General features: G+C 37.8%; 1 pseudogene across 1 annotated transcript in view; it reads right to left on the bottom strand.

Annotated features, from left to right (window-relative positions):
- The window catches only part of LOC144662593 (uncharacterized), a 55,666-nt pseudogene that overhangs the window by 45,863 nt on the left and 1,429 nt on the right, over nt 1-8,374 (bottom strand). The window contains exons 2-4 of the transcript XR_013572478.1: nt 7,375-7,533; nt 1,686-4,234; nt 50-396 (exon numbers count right to left, since the gene is read on the bottom strand). The product of XR_013572478.1 is annotated as an uncharacterized LOC144662593 (transcript). The remainder of the gene's footprint in view (nt 1-49; nt 397-1,685; nt 4,235-7,374; nt 7,534-8,374) is intronic.

The raw sequence follows: 8,374 nt of genomic DNA, 5'->3' as shown, positions 1-8,374 counted from the left end.
AAGAATGTTAAGTTTTACCAAAGCAAATGAAAATCACGGCAGTGCGTACCTTCTCCGCTGCACAGTATTCACATGTTTCTTCGTGTTCTGAGTCGCTCCCTCGTTCTGCCTCCTTTTGCTCAATGTTTCTTGCCGCTAGTCCCACTGCAAAAGTTCCACCTCTCTTTGCCTCAACTGCTCTGTTGGTCCGCTCGTCCTCATCTGTTGAGGAACCCGAGTACGAGAGTTGCAGAGATCTACGCTGGGCCTTCCTCCGTGAGCTGTACGGAGCTCTGTCTGGAATAGCCTCGCTCAACGGCCTTGTCTGTCTTCTTGTCTGTTTGTTGCTAATGAATCCTACATCCGGGAGATCGGCATGATCCTCTTCTCCTTTGTAACGATTCCTGTGCCCTGAAACTTCAAGCACAACACAAGATGACTGACACATTGCGACGTGATTTTTGAATAATGCTCCTACCAAAATTCTACCGTGCATCAAAATTTGGAAAACACTTTAATTATCTGTTCTCCTCGCATGTCATTATCGCTTATCTTTTGGCAGCATTCCCTAGCGGGACTAATTATCAAACTGTAAACACGAAGCGGGAACTATGTTACAAGCGTTCGAATGAATTAATTGGTTACATTTTCACTTCCAAATGCGGCACCTGTCAATTTGAATACTTTGGTGCTGAACAAATTTCCTTGAATTCACAAAACACGAAATTGTTTTTGTGTTACTCCACTGTGACTACAAAAAGCCTTTCTTTGTATTCAAAGGATCGAGGAAAACTGCCGATAAACTACCAGCAGAACTAGTGTGTTTATTTTCTTCGCCAACAGGTCAGTTTAATAAGCAATCTTTTGACCAATTCTACACGGTATTCATATAGCTGTCTACCACCTCATCACAGTGAGTGACTGTATTATTGAAAATGCTGGTTGATGGAATCAATTGCCAACAACACCAAGATGGTGAAAATTCTCGGCTATCAGGTTTTTTAACATCGAATTTCGTATGATTTTTACCTGAAGTTCAAATTAGATTCCCGTTTAAAAACAAAAACAAAACTTGGCTCTTGTCATGACAAACAGCCTGACTGAGTGACAATTTCAATGTTACGTTGCAATAGTAACAGTTTAAGATTTCTGGATTCGTTTTAATTACACCGTTGATTGCTGCTACTTGAACAAGGGCAAGGTAAACATGCACCTAGACTTAATCTATTTCCAAATCACATTCACATGTACTAAGCGTACATGCCAGGTTTTTAAATATTGATTTTTTTTCACTGCATTTTAGTCTCCTAAAAAGGTGGAATATTATTTCTGGTTGGATCAAACACTGCATGCAAAGGAGAGATCTGCACTAAGTCGAGATGTGACATGACAACCATTAGGCAATGAAAACAGGGAGCATTATTCACATTGCTGCAGCGCTATACACATCATATCTTGAGTCGGCAGCAGCCTTTGCAAGGTCTCGCATGAATGGCTCACAAAAAAAGAGAACAATAAAACAAACAACAAGAACAGTGCCCCTAGCCCCCAAAACAATAGCAACTGCTACTCTAGAGGGCCAGTAGAATTACAATTTTACAAAAGCTGCTACAATTCTGCACATCTTTAGACATTTTCCCCATTACAGAAGAACAAAAACATCGAAATTGCAACATTAGACAACTGTTATATACATATTTACTTACAAACTTTCCTTCCAGCCAAGCTTCCTGACTCGTACTCCTTTAACAGGGATGCTTTCTGTGCAATAAGCTTATGAATCTCATCATCTCTACACAGCCAAACATGTTTACTCCGATCATGGTTGTGGCCACTGTGCTTGTGGCTACCATGGTCCCTTGCACCATGATCATGCCGACCAGAGTGTGATGAAAGTTTTTCATGTGAACTGGACAGATGACCATTACTTGTAGGCCTTGCCCTCGGCTTGGCTGCCTTAACTTCAGCTGAATTTTTAGCAGGTACATGTATATGTTGCCTCCCTTCGTGATACACAGCATCTTCATGGTCAGCTCACAACATGAACAGGCTTGGCAGCAGTCTTTTTTGATTTTGTCTTTCTTACTTCAGTATTTTCTAGCAGGCTTTTCTTTTTCCTTGTGTGATGAAGTCGTAGTAGCAGGCTTTGGTTTCTTTTGCCTGGAAACTGATTCAGAAGAGCTTGCTTTCTTTGGCTTTTGCCTTGTTAGAGAATCAGATGTTGCATCGCTATCACTTTTTCGTGGTTTCTTTACTTCCTTCTTTGCTTGGCTGGTAGGCAAATTTACTTCCTCTTTATGCTTAATATGTGAACGAGAATCACTTGGTAAGTCACTAGCTGGTCTTGCCTTTTTCTTTTCTTTTGTTGGCAAAGTCTGTTGACCCCTTTGCTGTTCAACAGCACCTCTCTGTTGTTCACTAGCACCAGCATGAAGAGATGATGCCGAAGCTGATTTCACCCTTCCAGCTTTTGCTACAGGTTTCCTTTCCACACCAGCTGCCTCAGTCATCCTTGGACTTTCTTTGACATCTTTCCTTTGTTTTTCAGTCTTTTGCTTAACATCTGTTTTGTCTATACTCTTATCTGTAGCTTTGACTTTTGCTTTCACAGGTTTTGTTGCAGTGTCAACTGGCCTGGAGGCTGTCAAATTTTTTGTTGTTGTAGTGTCAACTGGCTTGGAAGCCGTCAATTTTTTCGACGTATTTTTCACCTCATCTTTTACACTTTTCTTTTCAGCTTTTACTTGTTCAGGTTTAGGTGGACTGTCTTTTGTCGCTTTTTTGGGATATTTTCCAGGCTCACTTTTCAAATCTTGATTGGATGCATTTTTTGAATAATCATTTACACGTTTCTTTTCATCTTTTAGGGTGCTCTTTGCATTTAATCCTTTATCAATCTTTTCCTTTTTCTTTGGCTCAGCTCTCTGCTGAGTTTCAACAACCTTTGTCTGCTCTGCTTCACTCTTGAGAGTGTCCAGAAAAGACCTCTTAAGTTTGTCAACCTCTAATCCTTCTGCATTAATCTTCGATGTTTTATTCACGCTCTTCTGTGGAGGCAGATCAAAATCTTCCACATCCCATTCCAGCTCGTTTTCATCGTCGATAGGAACAAATTCAGGAGAGTCACCACTGCCCTGATCGCTGTCATCGTCAGAACCTTCTTCTTTACTTAAACTAACTGGCTGGTCACGAATGTGATCATGATCTGCACTTAAATGTACCGCATCTTCTTTTTCATTAAGTTCACTGCTGATTGCAGCATCCTCTGTAACATCTGCTTCCTCGTTATCCTCCTGTTTGTCTTCATGTGAGTCTTCCTCGGAGAGTGCTGAGTTGCTTACCTTATTAGCAACAGAGGCAGCATTTACCTCTTCCACTGAATCCAGTGCAGCTTCATGGTCACTCTCCTTCTCATCAACCACGCCATCATCACTGTCATCAGATTGGTTCTGTAATGGAATTTGCCTCTCGGCTTCAGCAGGAGAATCAGATTGTTCACTCTCCTCTGAGTTTTCAATCTCAGGAGCTACAAACTCAGTCGAGTGTGGCGCTGCTTGAGTGTGCTCGTCCTCTTCCTGTTCTCTACCATCATCATCATCATCATCATCATTTTGATAGTTATCATCATGTTGCTCATCATCATCACTGTCGTCATCATCATTACCATTGTCATCATTATTATTATCATTGTTTTCATCATCATTATCAACCTCTTCCACAGGTGAATCCTGTGTATAACTTTCAACAGTGTCAACATTAGCACTCTCAATATTTTCTGCATTAGGATTGCTCGCTTCATTTTCTTCTTCATCATCTTCACTGTCAAGAGGTGGTGGTGCTTCTTTTACACCACTCTCGCTATCACTGTCGCTTGCAGAGTCTTCAGAACTTTTTACACCCCTCTTTTCCCTTTCTTCAGGAACTCTGTTATGGCTTAATTCCTCTCTACTACCAGTATCAGGAGAGGTTGGCAGCTCTTCTCCATCATCTGTGTTCTCGGCATTGTCGCCGCTGTCCAAAGGAGGGGGGCCATCTATACCATCAACATCGCTGCCATCGTCATCATCCTCACTGTTCAATGGTGGAGGGCCATCATTTACGTCACTGTCACTGTTGCTTTCGCTCGACGTAGCTTGATTACCATACTGTATCTGTTCTTTAGTGTGTGCAACAATCTCAGTGTCACTGGATTCAGATATGGCATCCCCATCTTGAATATCAATAAAACCAGTGCCCTTTGAAGGCTCAAACATATCTATGACAAAAGTACACATATTAGTGTTGTTAGTGTTGATGAAGCATTTACACGTATGTTGTTATGGTTGTAATTTCCTTTTTTTAAATGGATTAGTTTAATTCAGTCTGAAAATCTTTGAAGACCTTGTACAAAATGGACAAACCTCTGGATAAAAAAAAGCAGCTTTGACATATTCTACATGTACACTTACCATACTCCAACGGGGAGTAACCTCCACAACTACAATAATATCTAGAAGGCATTGGACTTTGCAGTACCATTTCACCAAATAACAAAAACCTACTCATCAGAAAGTTGCTATTAGCTATCTTTCTTTTGTATAATTTAAAATGTTTACTTGACAGAAGTAGCCTTCAATTTAACATACACAGTATTGAAATTTTAACTGGCATCAATTATATTGGTTCACCAATTAACACTAGAAAACAGAGAACTTTATTATATGCTTAATTGCAAAATTTGGTATGGTTAACATTCAAACAATATCATTCCTTTATTTTCAACATTTTGCTATTTTCAGATACAAAAATCTATTGTTTCATTTTAAATATTGTTCAATGTGTGGATTTTTAATTTTCTATGACATATTAATCCAATTACTTCAATCTCAGATTTTGATAACTGTGCTGCATTAAGCTGCCTGTCAATATCTTCATCACATTGTTAGAGAATTTACTAGAAAACGGTTCTGTAAAGCCAATATTTAAGGTTTTAGAGTGCTCAGTTTTCAATCGAGTGTAGTAAAACCAAACCCAAAGTAATTGCTCTGGGCAATCACAAAGGAGACAGATGGGGAAAAACGTGCGTGAGCAAGTCACGATTGATTTTTGTTTTACTTCTGATTGGCTAAGAAGGTGGCGCGAGATTTTTAAACCAATCACTAAGCGAAGTGATGCAAAACCAAAGCAAACACAAACTACTTTCGACACTCAAGTGAAAACCGCTCTAACTGTCGTGGTCAATTATCATCTAAAGAAGAAAATTAACTACTTGAAAATAGCAAAATTTGCAATCTTATAGAATATAAGTAGCATTAAATGTGAAATTTTTACAGAATTCTTTAAGAAAAAGACAATTTCCTCTATCGAATTTATAGAATTCATGCAAGCCTATTGCTCTTTATGTATTACATGAATGATAATGGATTTTGTTTTCATCATTTATTATTAATTCATGTAAAAAAGTGAAGGTCAATAATTATTTAACTCTCAATGTCAACAGACAAATTCTTCTTACTAACATGCATACATTTTGCAAAGTACAGGATGGGAAAATTTATTAGCATATTACATGTGAAATGACAGAAGTTCACAATTTCCTTCTGCGGATTATCCATCTTTTGGCCCGCATGTTTGATAAACTAGTTGAAATTCACGACAGATAACAGGTGTTTCAACCTTGGGTTATTCAAATGACATTTATAAGCACTTTTCATTTCAGACAATGATCTGGGAAAGAAGGTTTGTAGGACATTTCACCACTATTTGTACATAAAGTATATGTACCGGTATAAGGTCTAGTTATTTATCAAAAAGAAGATTCAAAACTAAAAACCTAAATGTTTGCTTCAAAACTGTTTAAATTTAATTGTACTTGACTGTCCTAACTACTTCTAGATTGGATGATTTAAATGTAAATCAAGGTTAGTTTCACATGTACATGCATACCAGCTGGTTTTATCAAAAACAATCAGTGACAATTTCATTAATAATTATTTTCATTGTCCAAAAACCCACAAATAAAAGCACTATCTGATTAGCTCTTCAAAATAAATTTAATTTGTAAAGAAATTAAATTATTTGCTACAATGTAGGCAAAAGGAGTGCAGTGTACATAATAATAATAATGACGGTATTTATATAGCGCATTTCCATATGCTCATTGCGCTTTACAACACTTTGCGGGGGACTTAGACAGACTGCAATTAAGCAGTTTACAACGAATGAGGATTTATTTTTACAGATGCCCCCAATGTAATTTCGGAACAAGACTAGGCCACAACACCGGGAACTCCATGCCCTACTCTTTGCGATAAGTGTGTGGGTTCTTGAACGTCTCCAGCTGACCATAACCGTGAAGATGCAAGAGACGGGACCTACGGTTTATCGTCCTTATCCGAGAAGACTAGAATATCTAACCATTTGCAGTTGTCATCATAAAGGCAGCACATTCTCCTCAGTTATTTTAAGACCCTGAGTGCTGGTCCGGTCTGGGCTCGAACCCGAGACCACCCGCACAGAAGTCCGGCGCTCTACCAACTGAGCTAACCGGTCGGCGGTACATGCATATTTTATTTATTATAAACAAAAAGTAACTGATACAACTGGAGCTTCTTGTTATACCAAGAAAATCTAGCAATTGCATTGACAAGCTTGAAATCTTATTGACAATTGAACGAAAATATTTCCATTACCAGGGTTCTCAATAGAAATTTTAGCTGCCGTTGCAGTGAGGTTTTCACCCGTAACAGGCAACCATGTGACCAAAGGCTCAGCCATAACATTTTCAACGACACTCGTGACAGGTTTTACAGGTTAAAGCTTCAACTGAGAAGCCTGATTATCTCTTTTATCCAAATGCACTTGACTTTCTACAATAATAATATTGTTATTTTACAATTTACATTATTATTTTATTGCTACATTAGAGGATCATACAGTCTTAAAAAAAACCTACACCAAATTAATTTCCAAACAAAATTTGAACATTCACCCTTTATCATACACATATCAATTCATCTAATTAACAATGACTCTGCTTTGCTCAATAGCTTTGTCATAATGGAAGCTTTTTGTTGTCTCGTTTCACTGTTCTGTACAGATCTTGCAAAAAACTTTAATAAGGAACAGACTATTATTTTTTTGGATGGGGGGATGAAAAATATTGAAAAAAAAATGTTTGCAGGGCCTAAAAAGACAAAATAAATTGTTTGCAAACACGATATGTATAACAAAAAATAGTTAGAATTTAGAATAAAAATGTTTGCAGAGGTGCATAAACTAAAAAAAAAGGTTTGCAGAGGAAAATTTTTCACCCCCCCCCTCCCCCTCCTCCAAGAAAATAATGGTCCTTCCCATATTATGTACCAGTAGTTATTAGTTTTAAATTGCATAAATTAATAAATCAATCTAATTTACCTGAGTACTCCATGACTAAATCTTTATGATCTGCTGATAGATCCACAGGTACATCATCAAATGGAGGCTCTGTACTCCCTCCAGATATAACCACAGCATGCCCAGGTTTACTTATCCCTCTTTTCTTTAACCTTTCTTTCTCCTCTACAGCATGTTTACCTATTATTTAAACACTCATATTAAAATAGTTTGTTGCAAACACTGGCTTGGCTGAGTACTTATCCAAACTTTTCAACTTTTACCTTGATCAGTGCATTGCAATGTACATGTAAATCAATAAATGCATAGCAGTTTGGCAAATGCCCAATAGCCCTTCTTTATTTTTTATTACAGCACTACTGTAATTGCACAACCAGAACAGTTAATTAGTGACATCCCCTCCCCCCCCTCCCCCCCCTCAAACACACACAGGTGTTACAGGTAAACAGGGCATATCTACACAGATACATGTATACACTGTTCTTGTATTAGATATATACTTTTCCGGATACACATTAAGGAAGGAATGACTTTTAAAGGAAGGAATTGTGCATTTCAAAAATGCTTAGTTGATCATTAACTTGAAATTGATAATGGTAAATTAACCATGGCAAATTTGATGATGGTGAAGTTTTTCAATTTTCAACCGCTTATTCACACCTAAGGTGTGTAAATTGGCACCTCGTATATTTTCTAAAAGTTCAGGCCTTGGTTAATAAGCCTATGTAACCTTTATTTCAGAAAGTTGTTAACTTTAAAGCCATTAATTTTCAAATTGGACATGTTTGAACGTTTCTACTACCTTATACACCAACATAGCACAACAGTTTCTTTAGAAACTGCCAGTACTCCCTTGGTTCACTAAAGTTATTATTCAGAAAGGTGTTTGCATTGGAAAACTTTTGGTGCATGTGATACTAAACATGACTTAAAAAGGCAAAACAGAAATTCAATAATCATCAAATGGGCATGCTGTAACAATGTTAAATGAAAAAACAAGCTTTACAGCCAGGGGGTTATA

Source organism: Oculina patagonica, chromosome 1 (assembly GCF_052425735.1).
Source record: "Oculina patagonica isolate OP01 chromosome 1, crgOcupat, whole genome shotgun sequence".
In the NCBI taxonomy this organism is placed as follows: domain Eukaryota; kingdom Metazoa; phylum Cnidaria; class Anthozoa; order Scleractinia; family Oculinidae; genus Oculina; species Oculina patagonica.
This window is presented reverse-complemented; position numbering and strand designations above follow the sequence as displayed.